Source organism: Triticum dicoccoides, chromosome 5B (genome assembly GCF_002162155.2).
Source record: "Triticum dicoccoides isolate Atlit2015 ecotype Zavitan chromosome 5B, WEW_v2.0, whole genome shotgun sequence".
In the NCBI taxonomy this organism is placed as follows: Eukaryota; Viridiplantae; Streptophyta; class Magnoliopsida; order Poales; family Poaceae; genus Triticum; species Triticum dicoccoides.
Genome location: NC_041389.1, coordinates 706,725,897 through 706,744,228, shown reverse-complemented (window position 1 = coordinate 706,744,228; position 18,332 = coordinate 706,725,897).

The window sequence follows — 18,332 nt, the reverse complement described above, 5'->3', positions numbered from 1 at the left end:
ATGTTGTCATCCTGATCCTGTAAAGCTTTGTATGAATATCCTGTACGTGTAGTATTATTGCTATAGCACATTGCGATTCAGAAAAAAGTTACTCCCTACAAAATTATACTAAACCAGTTGAAGGGAGAACATTTTATAATTTCTAACGAGCAAGTACTCCCTCATCTAAAAAGTTTATACTAATTTAGAGAGGGAGTACTTGTCAAGTGGCGATACATGAATATTGGGGTGAGAGATGAGAAATCCAACACGAACGAGTACCCATGCACGCAAGGTTTCCATCGTATGATCCTGCTGAGCTGCGCGGCGGCCGCAGATCGAGATCAATGGTCGAGCTGTATTATCAGGGGCTTGCAAAATAATTACCCTTCACCGATCGTAGGTGGGTCTTCCGAAACCCTAGGCTCTGGCAGTCGCCGCAATGTTGGCCTGGCGATCGCTCCTCAGCCGGTGGCAACCTCTCCTCTCCGGTCTCCGGCCTGCCAACCGCCATGCGAGCCACCCGATAGCCGTTCTTGGTGGCAAAAACCTGATCGGTTCACGGGGATACGCCTCCAACTCCGATGGCGATTCACAAGGACGGGCGGCGGCGGCGGCGGCCACGACGAAGCGGCATCTATACCTGGTGCTGGACGACCACAAGGACGGCTACGGAATCCACAAGCTGGACCTCGCCAACGACGACGGTCTGGACGGCCGTGCACAGCGCCTCCCGGAGCCTCCGGTCCTCCGCGTGGGGCTTCCCACCATCGGTGACCGCGCCCAGTTCGCCGCCGTCGGCAGCAGCATCGTCGCCATATGTACCAGCCCCACCATAGACCCGCGGGGGAAATTAGACGATGAATTCGGCGGCGTCCTCATCTACGACACCAACACGGCCGTGCAGGTCGTCTCGCCTCAGCTCCCCAAAACCCTCCTCCTCGCCGGTGGCTACGAGGCCACCATTGCCGTCGGGAGCAGGCTGTACATATTCGAGTCCAATGGATCGGAGAGGTATTACAAGTATGTAGGCGGCTGTGCATCGGGCTTGCACTGCTTGACCAACGACGGCGATGACCGTAGCGGCCCCGGCCGCGACGAGTTCTGGGGTTGGCGGCCATTGTCCCCTTCGTCATCGCGGTGGAGTTGGAGCTGGAACGAGAATCTTCTGATGCTCCCCTTCCACGCCGAGAACATCACGGCGCATGCAGTGCACGCGCCGCCAGGAGCGCCGCCGCATGACTACGAGATCTTGGTTTCCGACAGCAACGCGAACATGACCTTCTCTTTCAGCACGACGAGGCACGAGTGGACAGAGCGCGGCGACTGGCAGCTGCCGGTCGTCGGCCATGCCCACTACGACGGTGACCTAGACGCGTGGCTTGGGCTCCACGCCGTCAACGACCGCCGTTACGGCCATTGGAGACGCACGGACGTCGACGGATACCTCTGCCTCGGCAATGTCGCTTCCGCCCCCTCGGAGTGGAAGGTCGGCAGGGAGAAGCTGTTTTGTCTCGACGAGGACACCGCAGCTGGATGGAGCCACCTCGACGCCAAGCTCGTGCCCATGGCATCCCACGAAGGCCGGAGTGAGTACTGTCTCATGGAGCGCCTGAGAGCACCCGAGGGGGGAGACGAAAAGAAGTGCTCGGGCAACGGCGGCGGCTGTCTTCTCCGGCTGACCTTCTTTTGTGTCGAGCGTGACGAGGGCGGCGAGCCCGTGGCCAAGGCTCGCGGGCGCGCTCGCTCTTACTACGTGTCCAGTTACAATGAAAATTTTGACGCCCAAGTCTTCTGGATGTAATTAATTAATAACTCTATATACATGCATGTGTGCTTCGAAATTTTGTTTCACGAATTCAGAGCTTGGTGCTAATAGAATGTGAGCATAAAAGAGAATTCTGTGTGATGACTTTCTCAACTTTCAACCGCAAAAAAAAAAGACTATCTCAACATCAACCAAAAAGATATTTCTTTCACCAACTTATATATTTTTCTCACCTTGTATTGACTATTCGACTTGGAGATTCCGGTGAGCATCAATCTCGTGCGAGATTTTGGGTTTAGTTCAAAAAAAGAAAGATAAATCAAAGGCCTTAAAAGCGGCTGAACTTTTTTTAATTCTGACGAATTAACCAATAAATTTGAATTTTCAGTTGAAATTCGTCCCAATTTAGATAAAGTCCAATTGTAATCCCGCAGGGGGCACGCACAAGCGTGGGCGTGGGATGCTACTGGCTCGACATGTGGCAACCTTTAGGGTGTTATCTTTTGTTTATATTTTTTCGTTTTTCATTTCCTGTTTTTCTCCTTGGGGCTTTCACTAGTTTTTTCTTTCAGTTTCTCCTTTTCTCTTGGGATTTTTTTTTTTTTGGCAATGTCAAGTTTACACATAGTTACTACAACAGAGAGTGCAAATACGTTACACACGGGATTACACTCCACATTGGGAGTACAAATGCATTACACTGAGTCAGGTTGCACGGCCGCACAGGAAGCCAGGAAGAACATGCTTACTACCGTCCGGAATACAAGTTGATTCGGGGAAAAGAAAGTCATTGAATTATTTTTTTGACAATCTCAAGTTTATACATAGTTACTACAGCGGAGAGTACAAATATGTTACACACGGGATTACACTCCACATTTGTAGTAAATATACATTACACTGAGGAGTCAGGTTGCACGGCTGCACAGGAAGACAGGAAGAACATGTTTACTACCGTCCGAAATACAAGTTGATTCGGGAAAAAGAAATTCATCAAAATATATTACCATGGTACCTTGTTTTGAAGATACCAACGCAGGGAACGTAACGGTTCATCATTTGAACGCTCAGATCACACGATATTCTAGTTTGAAATCTATATCTTGCACACACAAAAAAATGTTCATCAGCCTCTCATCATGATCCATGGCAAAAATCCACGAAAACTCTCGGTTAACGACAATGGGTTGCATCACATGTCACCAACCAAAACTGTTGGAGATAACCTTTGTAAAGGATAACCTCTAGTTAGTTATTTCCACATAACTAAGACAAGAATACAAGGCTCGGCGTTCTGGGCAATGTTTCTGTATCTTTCTTTTGCGAGTACATAGAGTTATAGCTGGGCTTAGTTCGCTCGTGGACTGTTCCAACTTTTTCAACAGGTCAAGCTAATTTTGGCCGCGACATGATTATCTCAAGGGGGGCAAATCCTATTTGCCGCTTATTGCAACAAAAAAGATCTACGAATCGCACAGATTTCGTCAGGCGAGCGACTAATTTGACTGGCCCATTTAGCTAGTTAGCGGGAAGATTTTGACTGTAAATTTCCATGTTTTAGGAACCCTCTAGAATGTTTGTCTTACTTTCTCTTTCTTTTCTCTACCCATGTTTACCTTTTTCTTCTTATTTTCCCATTTCCTTTCCTTTTTTTGTTTCCTTTTATTTTCAAAAAAAGGTTCTCAAATTCTAAAAAAATTGTGCACTTTTAATTCATGATTTTGAATTAAATGCATTTAATTACCTGAATTGGAGAAAAAATTATTGTATTATAGAATATTTTTAATTAGAGAACATCTTTCAAATTGTGATATTTGTTTTTTAGATGAGCACATTATGTACTCCAGAACATTTTATAATTTAAGAACATATTTTTCAAGAAACAATAATACCTGAAAACATTTTTGAAGTTCGCGAACATTTTATCTTAATTGTTTTATATGTAACAGGTGTAACTGTCTATTGTTCTTTCAAAGCCAGCTAGGAAAATCCAAGCTGGGGAAGTTGTTGGATGCGGCGGCCGTGCCTGGGCGGTCTTGTACGACCGGGAATGGGCGGCGGCGGCTAGGGCAGCAAGAAGTGGGCCACAAAGAGAACAAGGACGGGCGTCACGCGCCTCCGCTTCTTATCCGCGCGGCAAAACCAACTCAAATTTGGGCCGAAAGTGGGACGGCCCGTATACACTACATCAGATTACCCTCCTCCCCCTGCACATCACTCTGCTTCGAGTTCGACCACGACTAGACAGTCGGCCATGCTTCTTCCTCCCAGCAGCAGCAGCAGCACACCTCCTCCTCCTCCCGTTCTACGCTCACCGCGCGCGCCTCGCTCTCTACGCACGGTAACCTCCTCTCCTGCACCTCCTGTCCTCCTCCTTGCCTTCCTCGATCCGCAATGGTGTTAGTCACTCTCAGCACCTTCTACTCCAGTGCCCACAACCTGTTTGTCGAATTGCTCCCTATAGTCTGCCTGATTCAGTGATCTCTGCACATTTCAGTGATCTCTGCCCTGATTCTGTCCGGTGATGTGCCCAGCCCAAGTATATAGTACCCGAGCACAGTTCTATGTGGGACATTGCTGGTGGTGTTACGGCGCCACTGAAGGAACTCCAGAAGGATGGGAAGAAAGTAGGTGCTGTTCTTGTTACTTCACCGACCTACCACGGCATATGCAGCGGTGTGCAAGGTATCGTCGACGTTTGCCATCCCTTACACATTTCGGTTATAGTTGACTTGATGAGGCTCATGATGCGCAGTGGAGTGAGATTTTTATTTTAGAAAAGGAGGAAGACCCCCGGCCTCTGCATCTGGACGATGCATGCAACCACTTTATTAATTGTTCACACATGACTTACAAAGTAATACAACAGTAAGACTAAAGCCACCGTTTAGGCAACATCTGTCGTTACTCCTATCCAATTGATGAAGGGATGCTGATAGTCTGGGCCTAATACTAAACAGACCTCGCAGTCAAATCTAACATCTAAGACCTGAGGTCCCACCCATGACGTCCGCCGGGTATGGGTCACCCACCGGTCCGGCGCACTCCTTAACCAAAACGCTTGCCGGGTATACAGTTGAGTGAGAATGGAAAATATATTGATGACTCGGCGGCAATGGCTTTAGAAACAAAAGATCAGCTGATGGTAATCCCAGGAGTATCTGTCCTGGACTTGCCATGCTTCGCTTCTGACTTCCCTGCCATTTATCCTTTGCGCATCACACTAAGTGCTTCAGATCTACATTTATCTGGATACGAAGCAGACGACATTTTGGAAGAGCCTCAAATTGTATCTGAGCTTGTCGGAACACAGGCGGGGACAATTGCAGTTAACTTAGGGACCAGAAGGCAAGATGTTCAAAAGCTTGTACAGTGTGCAAAGCATCTGTCAGAAAAATATTTCCTCAATGAACGATTACGGTTGCAAGCAAAGTTTTACAACTTTTTTTGTTGTGTTTTATTTATGAAACAGTTATCTACTATGAGTTATTGTATTTGACAACCTTTTTTGTCCGGAACAAGTGCTGAATATTAGAATTACCAAAATTTTGTTCAAAAGGTTAAGCAAAGTTTGCCCTCCGTCCCAAAATACTTGTCACCAAAATGGATAAAAAGAGATGTATCTAAAACTAAAATACGTGTAGATACATCCCCTTTTATCCATTTTAATGACAAGTATTTCCGAACGGAGGGAGTACAAGTTATTCGTAAAAAAAAAAAAGTTTGCTACAAGTTAAAATAGATAGGATTTCTGTATGAGTATCTGCAAAGTGCATATTCAAAATAATAATGTCTGAGCCCAAGTTCGAACGGGGACCTTTAGTGTGTGAGACTAACGTGATAAGAGCATCTACAGCCGGGTGCCCCAAACCCACCTTATACGCCCGGGCGGGCCGCCCGGGCACTGAACGGTCATGATTTTTTGACCCCAAACAGCTCCCTCAAATGGGCCTCAAACGTCCGGACTGACCAGCACCCCTCATATCCAGCCCAAATATGGGGCGGATATGGGGGCGCGCGGGCACGTCCGCCACGTAAGACTGACGAAGGGGTCCCACACGGACTCGCCCGGAAACTCAGCGGTCCGACGGACGCCTCCTCCGTCGCCGCGGTGTGAACACTGCGTGGCACCGCTCTGGCTTGCCGCCCGAGAGAAAATCCGCCTATTTAACCCGTCCTGAGTCCCGCAATCCTAGTCCATCCACCCCCTCCTCTCCGTGCCGCCAGTCTGAGGCCATCCACCTCCTACTTCTCCTGCTTTGATGCTCTGCCCACGCTTCGGCACTCCGCCATGGTCCGGAGGAAGATCACCTACTACGCAATGCTCACGCCGGAGCGCCGCTACAAGATCCAGCAGGAGATCCGAGCGAGACAAGTCACGCGAGCCGCCCGCATCACCGCTGGGCTGCCTCGGACTTGCCGAAGCCGGAGGAGGAGGAGGAGGAGCCGGGGGGAGAGGAGGAGGAGGAGCTGGCTCCGATGGAGGCGGAGGAGGCGGAGCAGCCAGAGCAGCAGTTGTTGGGCTTCAACATGGAGCAGGCGGAGGTGGAGTTCGCCGTCGCCCAGTCCGACGAGATGGCGGAGCAGCATGCCATCCTGAAGTCCATCCAGGATGAGGCCTATGTGGAGGCCAACCGGGCATTCCTCCGGCAGAAGCAGGCGGCGTCCGACGCACTCTTCCCGAACTCAGCGCGGAGATAGAGGCGGAGGCCGGAGCCGAGCAGCCGGAGGAGCCAGAGCTGCAACTGCCGCCAATGCTGCCGGAGCCAGGCACGGAGATTGTCAACATCTCCGACGATGAGTAGCTAGATGATCGACATAGTATGTAGGTTTATTTCGTTTGCATGTCTTTGTATGGATTTAAGAATCTAGTATGAGATGGGCGGATGCAACTAGTGAAATTTGAGGCATGCCCGATCACTGTCCGCGGACGCGCCCTCCACGTGCGTTTGAAGGGGCATATTTGACATATCCGACTATAGATGCTCTAACCTACTACACCACCCAGACCTATCCGTCAAGCAATTGCTAGTTTTGTATTTATTCAGAAGTAGGCTTAGTTTGGCAGAGGCTAATTAGAAACAGTTATCACGTTAGTGTGACTAGCAAAAGAGTCTGTGTATTGCAACGGAATAAAAAGATATTACATGCCCGTAACCTAAATAATCATGAGTTAAGAAACCAATATATCCATGTTCTTTATTTCAACATGACGTCCCATCCTGTTGTCATTTGTCCGTCGTTGCGTTCTCGCATACAATGATCATAGTGCTTATAGAACCACGACGCGCTTGAATGTGTTCAATCGTAAGACGTCTCTCTTGTGGCATAAGATGAGGTTTTTGTCTTGCTACATTTATTTTGTCTTCATTTTTTTGGGCAGATACTACCCATCATCCGACTGATCCTCCCACATTATAAGTCGCCTTATGCACCATCCGATGCGAGGCTTCACGGTTGCTAGATTCTTTCACACACGCCTCGCAGGACTCCTCGATCCGTGCTCTCCTCGCTCGCAACTACTGGCAGTCGTCACATGATGTCTACTACACAGCCTTCTTCTTGTAGACGTTGTTGGCCTCCAAGTGCGGAGGTTTGTAGGACGGTATCAAATTTCTCTCAAGTGGATGACCTAAGGTTTATCAATCTGCGGGAGACGTAGGACGAAGATGGTCTCTCTCAAACAACCCTGCAACCAAATAACAAAGTCTCTAGTGTCCCAACACACCCAATACAATGGTAAATTGTATAAGTGCACTAGTTCGGCGAAGTGATTACAAGTGCAATATGGATGGTAGATATAGGTTTTTGTAATATGAAAAATATAAAAACAGCAACGCAACTAGTAATAAAAGTGAGCGAAAACGGTCTTGCAATGCTTGGAAACAAGGCCTAGGGTTCATATTTTTACTAGTGCAAGTTCTCCCAACAATGATAACATAATTAGATCACATAACAATCCCTCAACGTGCAAGAAAAAGTCACTCCAAAGTCACTAATAGCGGAGAACAAACGAAGAGATTATTGTAGGGTACGGAACCACCTCAAAGTTATTCTTTCCGATCAATCCATTGGGCTATTCCTATAAGTGTCACAAACAGCCCTAGAGCTCGTAGTAAAATAACGCCTTAAGACACACATCAACCAAAACCCTAATGTCACCTAGATACTCCAATGTCACCACAAGTATCCGCGGGTTTGATTATGCGATATGCATCACACAATCTCAGATTCATCTATTCAAACCAACACAAAGAACTTCATAGAGTGCCCCAAAGTTTCTATCTGAGAGTCAAGACAAAAACGTGTGCCAACCCCTATGCATAAGTTCACAAGGTTACTGAACTCGCAAGTTGATCACCAAAGCATACATCAAGTGGTTCACGTGGATATCTCACTTGCACCATCTATAAGCACATGCAAGACATACATCAAGTGTTCTCAAATCCTTAAAGACTCAATCCGATAAGATAACTTCAAAGGGAAAACTCAATCCATTACAAGAAGGTGGAGGGAGAGAAACATCTTAAGATCAAACTATAATAGCAAAGCTCGCGGTACATCAAGATCGTGCCAAATCAAGAACAAGAGGGAGAGAGAGAGAGAGAGAGAGAGAGAGAGAGAGAGAGAGATCAAACACATAGCTACTGGTAAATACCCTCAGCCCCGAGGGTGAACTACTCCCTCCTCGTCATGGAGAGCGCCGTGATGATGAAGATAGCCACCGGTGATGGATCCCCTCTCTGGCAGGGTGCCAGAACAGGCTCCCGATTGGTTTTTGGTGGCTACAAAGGCTTGCGGCAGCGGAACTCCCGATCTTCTTTCTGTTCTGGAAGTTTGGGGATATATAAGAGGTGTTGGCGTCGGGAACAAGTCAGGAGGGGTCCACGAGGAAGCCACGAGGTAGGGGGCGCGCCCAGGGGGTAGGGCGCCCTCCACCCTTGTGGTGGCCTCGGGACTCTTCTGGTCCATCTCCAATGCTCCGTGGGCTTCTTCTGGTCCAAAAATAATCATCGTAGATTTTCAGGTCAATTGGACTCCGTTTGATATTCCTTTTCTGTGATACTCAAAAATAAGGAAAAAAGAGAAACTGGCACTGGGCTCTAGGTTAATAGGTTAGTCCCAAATATCATATAAATTAGCATATAAATGCATATAGAAATCCAAGATGGATAATATAATAGCATGGAACAATCAAAAATTATAGACCCGTTGGAGATGTATCAAGCATCCCCAAGCTTAATTCCTGCTCGCCCTCGAGTAGGTAAATGATAAAAACAAAAAAATTGATGTGGAATGCTGATACGTCTCCAACGTATCTATAATTTTTTGATTGTTCCATGCTATTATATTATCTGTTTTGGATGTTTAATGGGTTTTAATAAGCTCTTTTATATTATTTTTGGGACTAACCTATTAACCAAAGGCCCAGTGCTAGTTTCTGCTTTTTTGCCTATTTTAGAGTTTTGCAGAAAAGGAATACCAAAAGGAGTCCAAACGGAATGAAACCTTGCGATGATCTTTCTTGGACCGAAAGCAAACCAGAAGACTTGGAGATGAAGTCGGAGACGCAACGAGGCGTCCACGAGGCAGGATGCAGCGCCCAAGGGGGTAGGCGCACCCCCACCCTCGTGGGCCCCTCGTAGCTCCACTGACCTAGTTCTTTCACCAATATATACTCTTATACCCTAAAAACATTAGGGGGGCACGAAACCACTTTTCCATCGCCGCAACCTTCTGTACCCGTGAGATCCCATCTTGGGGCCTTTTCCGGCAATCTGCTGGAGGGGGATTCGATCATGGAGGGCTTCTACATCAACACCATTGCCTCTCCGATGAAGCATGAGTAGTTTACCACAGACATTCGGGTCCATAGTTATTAGCTAGATGGCTTCTTATCTCTCTTTGATTCTCAATACAAAGTTCTCCTTGATGTTCTTGGAGATCTATTTGATGTTATATTCTTATGCGGTGTGTTTGCCGAGATCCGATGAATTGTAGATTTATGATTAAGATTATCTATGAATATTATTTGGTTCTTCTCTGAATTCTTATATGCATGATTTGATATCTTTGCAAGTCTCTTCGAATTATCGGTTTAGTTTGGCTTACTAGATTGATCTTTCTTGCCATGAGAGAAGTGCTTAGCTTTGGGTTCAATCTTGCGGTGTCCTTTCCGAGTGACAGTAGGGGCAGCAAGGCACGTATTGTATTGTTGCCATCGAGGATAAAAAGATGGGGTTTATATCATATTGCTTGAGTTTATCCCTCTACATCATGTCGTCTTGCTTAATGCATTGCTCCGTTCTTTATGAACTTAATACTCTAGATGCATGCTGGATAGCGGTCGATGTGTGGAGTAATAGTAGTAGATGAAGGCAGGAGTCGGTCTACTTGACACGGACGTGATGCCTATGTTCATGATCATTGCCTTAGATGTCGTCATAATTATGTGCTTTTCTATCAATTGATCGGCAGTAATTTGTTCATCCACCATAATACATGCTATCTCGAGAGAAGCCACTAGTGAAACCTATGGCCCCCGGGTCTCTTTTCCCTCATATTGCATCTATTTTCCATATTATTTAATCTCGTTTACATCTTTCTAGTTTCCGATCTATTATTTTGCAATATTTACTTTCCAATCTATACATCAAAAATACCAAAAATAATTACTTTATTATCTCTATTAGATTTCACTTTTGCGAGTGACCGTGAAGGTATTGACAACCCCTTTATCGCATTGGTTGCAAGTTCTTGATTGTTTCTGCAGGTATTCGGTGACTTGTGTGTCGTCTCCTATTGGATTGATACATTGGTTCTCAAAACTGAGGGAAATACTTACGCTACTTTGTTGCATCACCCTTTCCTCTTCAAGGGAAAACCAACGGAAGCTCAAGAGGTAGCAAATGCTACCTAACATATTTATCCATGTAATCTTCTCTATTGTGGCAAGAATATTCAGCCATAAGATTCAAAACAAAAGTGTAATATTGACATAAAAACAATAATACTTCAAGCATACTAATAAAGAAATTATGTCTTCTCAAAATAACATGGCCAAAGAAAGCTTATCCCTACAAAATCATATAGTCTAGCTATGCTCCATCTTCATCACACAAAATATTCAAATTATGCACAACCCCGATTTCAGTCAAGCAATTGTTTCATACTTTAGTATTCTCAAACTTTTTCAACTTTCATTCAATACATGAGCATGAGCCATGGACATAACACTATAGGTGGAATAGAATGGTGGTTCTGGAGAATACAAAAATAGGGAGATAGTCTCACATCGACTAGGCGTATCAATGGGCTATGGAGATGCCCATCAATAAATATCAATGTGAGTGAGTAGGGATTGCCATGCAACGAATGCACTAGAGCTATGAGTATATGAAAGCTCAAAAAGAAACTGAGTGGGTGTGCATCCAACTTGCTTGCTCATGAAGACCTAGGGCATTTGAGGAATCCCATCATTGGAATATACAAACCAAGTTCTATAATGAAAAAATCTCACTAGTATATGAAAGTGACAACATAGGAGACTCTCTATCATGAAGATCATGGTGCTACTTTGAAACACAAGTGTGGTAAAAGGATAGTAGCATTACCCCTTCTCTTTTTATCTCATTTTTTTTGTTTTTTTGGGCCCTCTTTTTTTGGCCTCTTTTTTTCGTCCGGAGTCTCATCCCGACTTGTGGGGGAATCATAGTCTCCATCATCCTTTCCTCACTGGGACAATGTTCTATAATGAAGATCACCACACTTGTATTTACTCACAACTCAAGAATTACAACTCAATACTTAGAACAAAATATGACTCTATATGAATGCCTCCGGCGGTGTACCGGGATGTGCAATGAATCAAGAGTGACATGTATGAAAGAATTATGAACAGTGGCTTTGCCACAAATATGATGTAAACTACATGATCATGAAAAGTAATATGACAATGATGAAGCGTGTCATAATAAATGGAACGGTGGAAAGTTGCATGGCAATATATCTTGGAATGGCTATGAAAATGCCATAATAGGTAGGTATGGTGGCTGTTTTGTGGAAGGTATATGGTGGGTGTATAGTACCGGCAAAAGTTGCGCGGTACTAAGAGGCTAGCAATGGTGGAAGGGTGAGAGTGCGTATAATCCATGGACTCAACATTAGTCATAAAGAACTCAAATACTTATTGCAAAAATCTATTAGTCATCGAAACCAAGCACTACGAGCATGCTCCTAGGGGAAGGGTTGGTAGGAGTTAACCATCGCACGATCCCGACCTCCACACATAAGGAAGACAATCAAAAAAAATAAATCATGCTCTGAAATCATCACATAACGGTTCACCATACGTGCATGCTACGGGAATCACAAACCACAACGCAAGTATTTCTCAAATTCACAATTACTCCACTAGCATGACTCTAATGTCACCATCTTCATATCTCAAAACAATCATAAAGAATCAAACTTCTCATAGTATTCAATACACTTTATATGAAAGTTTTTATTATATCCCTCTTGGATGCCTACCATATTAGGACTAAATTCATAACCAAAGCAAATTACGATGCTGTTTAGAGACTCTCAAAATAATATAAGTGAAGCATGAGAGTTCATCTATTTCTTCAAAATAAGACCATCGACATGCTCTAAAAATATATAAGTGAAGCACTAGAGCAAACGACAAACTACTCCAAAAGATATAAGTAAAGATCAATGAGTAGCCGAATAATTATGTAACTAGGTGAAGACTCTCTAAGATTTAAGAATTTCAGATCTTGGGATATTATTCAAACATCAAGCAAAACAAAATAAAAGAAAATTACGCTCCAAGCAAAACACATATCATGTGGTGAATAAAATTATAGCTCCAAGTAAGGTTACCGATGAACGAAGACGAAAGAGGGGATGCCTTCCGTGGCATCCCCAAGCTTAGGCTCTTGGTTGTCCTTGAATATTACCTTGGGGTGCCTTGGGCATCCCCAAGCTTAGGCTCTTGCCACTCCTTATTCCATAGTCCATCGAATCTTTACCCAAAACTTGAAAACTTCACAACACAAAACTCAACAGAAATCTCGTAAGCTCCGTTAGTATAAGAAAATAAAATCACCACTTATGTACTGTTGTGAACTCATTATAAATTCATATTGGTGTTATATCTTCTGTATTACAACTTCTCCATGGTTCATACCCTCCGATACTACTCACAGATTCATCAAAATAAGCAAACAACACATAGAAAACAGAATCTATCAAAAACAGAACAGTCTATAGTAATCTGGAACTCTTGAATACTTATGTAACTCCAAAAATCCTGAGAAATTAGGAAGTCCTAAGAAATTTGTTTATTAATCTTATGCAAAAACATCAACTTAAAAGCACACTTCTGTGAATTATGAAAATTGTTTTCGTGAGCGCAAAAGTTTCTGTTTTTCAGCAAGATCAAATCAACTATTACCGTAAGCCATCCCAAAGGTCTTACTTGGCACTTTATTGAAACAAAAGCTATAAAACATGATTGCTACAGTAGCATCATCATGTGAACACATAAAAACAGTAGGGGTAAACATTGGGTTGTGTCCCAACAAGCACTTTTCTTTAATGCCTTTTTAGCTAGGCATGATGATTTCAATGATGTTCACATAAAAGATAAGAATTGAAACATAATGGGAGTATCATGAAGCATATGACTAACACATTTAAGTCTAACCCACTTCCTATGCATAGGGATTTTTTGAGCAAACAACTTATGGGAACAAGAATCAACTAGCATAGGAAAGCAAAACGGGCATAACTTCAAGATTTTCAACACATAGAGAGGAAACTTGATTTTATTGCAATTCCTACAAGCATATATTCCTCCCTCATAATAATTTTCAGTAGCATCATGAATGAATTCAACAGTATAACTATCACATAAAAGCATTATTTTCATGATGCAAAAGCATATAGATTTTATTACTCTCCACATAAGCAAAATTCTTCTCGTTCGGAATAGTAGAATTATCATAAGAAATTTGAATACTATAAATTGTTTCTACATTAAAAGAGTAATGTTCAGAAAAAGGGCAATCATAATCATGACAAGTTTTATAAATATAATCATCACTACTTTTTATAACATAAGTGTCATCACAATAATCATAGTAGCAACTTTGTTCTCATAATCAATTGAGACCTCTTCCGAAATAGTGGAATCATCATTAAATAAAGTCATGAACTCTCCAAATCCACTTTTATCATTATAAAATAAGATTCAACACCCTTCAAAATAGTGGGATCATTACCTAAACTTGACACTCTTCCAAACCCACTTTCATCAATATAATCATCATAAGTAGGAGGCATGCTACCATCATAATGAATTTGCATACCAGGACTTGGGAGACTAAAAATATCATCTTCATTAAACAAAGCATCCCCAAGCTTGGGACAAACATTAATTGTAGCAAATAAATTCTCAAACATGTCACTCTCATCAAACATAGCATCCCCCAAGCTTGGGCCTTCGCATATCATAAGCATAATCACTCTCATCATTAATAGTATGTATACCACCAATAGTATAGCAATTATTATCATCTGTCACACCCTAGCTAGTTCATGCATTAGAGTGTTGCATCATGTTTTGTTTTCTCAACAGAAACATGAAATGGGGATGACAGAACCCCCAGCCCCCTCTGAATCCAACTAGGGTTTACTAAAGATATTTTCAATGAACCTGAAATGCCCTTCCAAAATGCCCATCATTTTTGTCTTGGTTCAGAACCTCTGCCAAAAGTGATGCACAATTTTCTAGGTCATCCTAAGGTCTTTGAATTAAGTCATAAATATTTGAATTTGAGCATTTAAAATCTATAAAATATTTCAAATGCTCAAATATTCCCAAACTAAAATGTTCCATGCTGGAATTATTCCAACTAAGGACCAGGTGCAGTTTGGTGAATTTAGGAGTTGTCTAGGTATTTTTAATAAGTCCACAAACCTACAAAATAAATAAAAACAGAAAAATAGGAAAAACTTACCTGGCGCCACCTAGCAGGCCCACTTGCCGGCCCAGCCCAGCCACCGCTCCAGCGAGCTGCTTGGCTTGGCCAGGCAGGCAGGCAGCTGCTCGACGGCGACGCCAGCAAGCGCCACGCAGCTGCCCGCCGCCCTGCTTCACCCCCTCGCCTCGCTGCTGGCCTGGATGAACTCCACGTCGTGCCTTGAACCCCCAGGACACATCCATTCTCCCCCAGCTCTTCTCCCTCGCTCTCCCGCGCCATGGCCGACGCCACCGCCGCCGCACCCTCGCCGTAGTCGCGCTCTCCGTCAACCCCGCGCTGCGCCACCGTGTCCAGCACCTTCGCTGCCCTCCGCTCCTTCGAACAAGCCGAGCCCCGAGCGCTCGCTTGCCCTGAAGCCACCGCACTGACCTCGACCGAACCGCCATCGCCGGAGATCCCCTTCGTCGTTGCCGCCGCACCAGTTCATCTCCGACCGCGTCGTTTGCTTCCTCAAGACCGCTATGAGCCTGGCAACCCTCTCCCCCTTCCCTTTCTCGCTCTCGTGCACCACCGCGAGCACATGTAGCTCACCCGCACGCGCCGCCGCGGAGCTCGTCGCCGACGTGTCTCCGGCTAACCACCAGCCATCCCACCTTGTCTAACGCACTCACCGCGTTCCCAGGGGCCCAACGCACCTCACCACGTGCCTCACCATGCCCCGTAGCCTCGGACTCATCCTCACCCGACTCCGGCGACCGCCAAAGTTGTTGCCGGCGACGTCTCCGGCCACCCCGAGCTCAACCACCGCCACCAAGAGCTGCGGCTCGGTCCCAGCTACCTGTAGATGCTCTCCGCCGCCCGTTTGGTCGCCGGAGTGCACAAAACCACTCTCGCCGCCGCGTTCGGCCTCGCCGGCGGCTAGACGCCGGCGAGTTTGACCTTGACTTTGACCAGGGTGGGTCCAAGTTGACTCCCCTGAGTCTATGACATGTGGGGCCCCCTCTGCTAATCAACCCAGATTAGTTTAACTAAATTAAGTTAGTTTAATTAACTACTGACATGCGGGACCCACTGGTCAGTTTGACCTGGACTGTCCTGTTGACCTGCTGAGGTCAGCATGACATCATGCTGACGCAGTAATCCTTTTCTGGAATTAAAATAAATCCAGAATGATTTATAAATTCCAAAAAATCCCCCAAACTTCAAAAATTCATAGTAAATCATCTGTAACTCCAAATGCAAAGTTTTATATATGAAAAATGATCAGAAAAATCCAATCTATCCATCTGTACTGGTTTCATGCATGTTTAAGCAAGCTAACCTGATGTTTAGATCAGAACTAGTTTAAGCACTTATAAGGGCCACGTATGAGTTTGAAACTTGAATCTTTGATTCAAAATGGTTCAAACCCATCTGGTTTTAGTTGCATTAGCCCAACACACTCATATTGCCATGTTTTCATGCATGCATCATATTGTTGCATATTGTTTGGTGATGTTGTGTATCGGTGCTCTCTGCGGCAGGTTCTGCCCCTGAGGAGTATCGTGACTACCCCAACGAAGAACAATATCACTGCATCGACCCATCAGGCAAGCAACCAACCATTTGATCATATCGATACAATCCCATGTTCTCGCTCCTGCTCTCTTTTACTGCATTAAGACAACGCGTTTCAAACTGCTGTGTGCTACGGTAGTTGAACCCATTTCCTCTGCATGACCTGTCATTGCCACAGTAACTAGATGAAACCCACTAGCATGTGTAGGAGTTGTTTGAGCCATATGTATGTGTTGTTCCTACCTTGCTATGCCTGCTATGCTTAGAGTCTGTCAGGTCTGGCTCATCTGGGTGATGGGCTAGAGTAAAATGATCGTGCCGGTAATGAAAGTGATGTGGTGAACACGATTTGGTAAAGGTATCGATGAAAGGCCATGTAGGAGTACATGGTGGGTTGTTTCATTGGAGCCGACCTTAAGCACTGAGATCTGTATGTGTGATTTAAGATACAGCTACTACCATGCATTGGGCCCTGAAATATGACCCCGCCCGACTTCTTATTCACCCTAGTCCTCTGTCCAGGAGTTGCAAATAGTTTCTGGTGTTTGTAGCCTACTGGAGGCCGTGGACAGCGCTGACCGTAGGGGTGGGCTGTGATGCGGTAGGTACGTGGCCGGGAATACCAGACACTCGTTAGGTGTCACGGAACCCTGTACACATCATTCGGGGCCGTATGGGAAACCTCGGCCGGACTCCTTGCGGATGGAACCTAGATAGGCGATAAACCTGGACTAGAGACTTAGGTGTTTAGGTAGGTCGTGGTCTACACCCACGTCGGCTTTCGCTTGAAGTCTGCCGAGCACATGTCGTGTGCAGACGCTAAGTGGTGGAAACATGTATGAGGAAGTACACCCCTGCAGGGTTAACATTATCTATTCGAATAGCCGCGTCCGCAGTAAAGGACTACTTGGTTGCCTATACAGTTCATAGACAAGTAAATGGATACTTCTAAAAATCTCAAGATAAGCGTGAGTGCCGAGGATGGCTCCTCCGTAGGATGACGGAGGTGGATCCTCGGTGGTGTATTGAAGTGGTGAGTAGTGGACTCATGTGCGCAAAACCATTTCAAGTCGGTGTACCGTAGGATAGCTTAGCCAAGAGTCAAAGCTGGCTTGCTGCAATAACCCCACCAACCCTCCTTGATAATGTGCATGTATGTAGGATCTGATGTAAGTCTTGCTGAGTACCTTTGTACTCATGTTGCTTTAATTTACATTTTTCAGAAGACGCTGCAATCCCTTCTGATGGGTTCTTCGTAGACGTTGACATCGATGAGTAGACCGAGGCCCAGGTGGTGATCCTGAGCTTGTGAAGGACCATGTAGTATAGCCAGGCTTTCCCAAGCCTCTTTTACTTTACTAGATTGTCTGTACTCAGACAAGTTACTTCCGCTGTTGGCTTGTATGTCTGTATGACTTGAATGCTGGGTCGTGTGACCCGTACTTGTGTGTATGATATGTATGGCTCTCTGAGCCCTAAATAAAGTACTGGTGTCGTAGAGTCATGTTGTGATGCCTTGTTGTATTTGCACATATCGAGCATATTGTGTGTATGATTGAAATGCTTGGTATGTGTGGGATCTGACTATCTAGTTGTTTATTCTTAGTAGCCTCTCTTACCGGGAAATGTCTCCTAGTGTCTCCACTGAGCCTTGGTAGCTTGCTACTGCTCCGGAACACTTAGGCTGGCCGGCATGTGTCCTTCTTCGTTCCTGTGTCTGTCCCTTCGGGGAAATGTCACGCGATGGATACCGGAGTCCTGTTAGCCCGCTACAGCCCGGTTTACCGGAGTCCTGCTAGCCCAGTGCTACAGCCCGGATTCACTTGCTGATGACCGACACGTTCGATGCTGGGTCATGGATGCCTGTCCCTGTAAGTCTGTGCCACTTTGGGTTTACGACTAGCCATGTCAGCCCGGGCTCTTTACCATATGGATGCTAGCGACACTATCATATACGTGTGCCAAAAGGCGCAAACGGTCCCAGGCAAAGGTAAGACGACACCCGTGGGAATACCGTGCGTGAGGCTGCAAAGTGA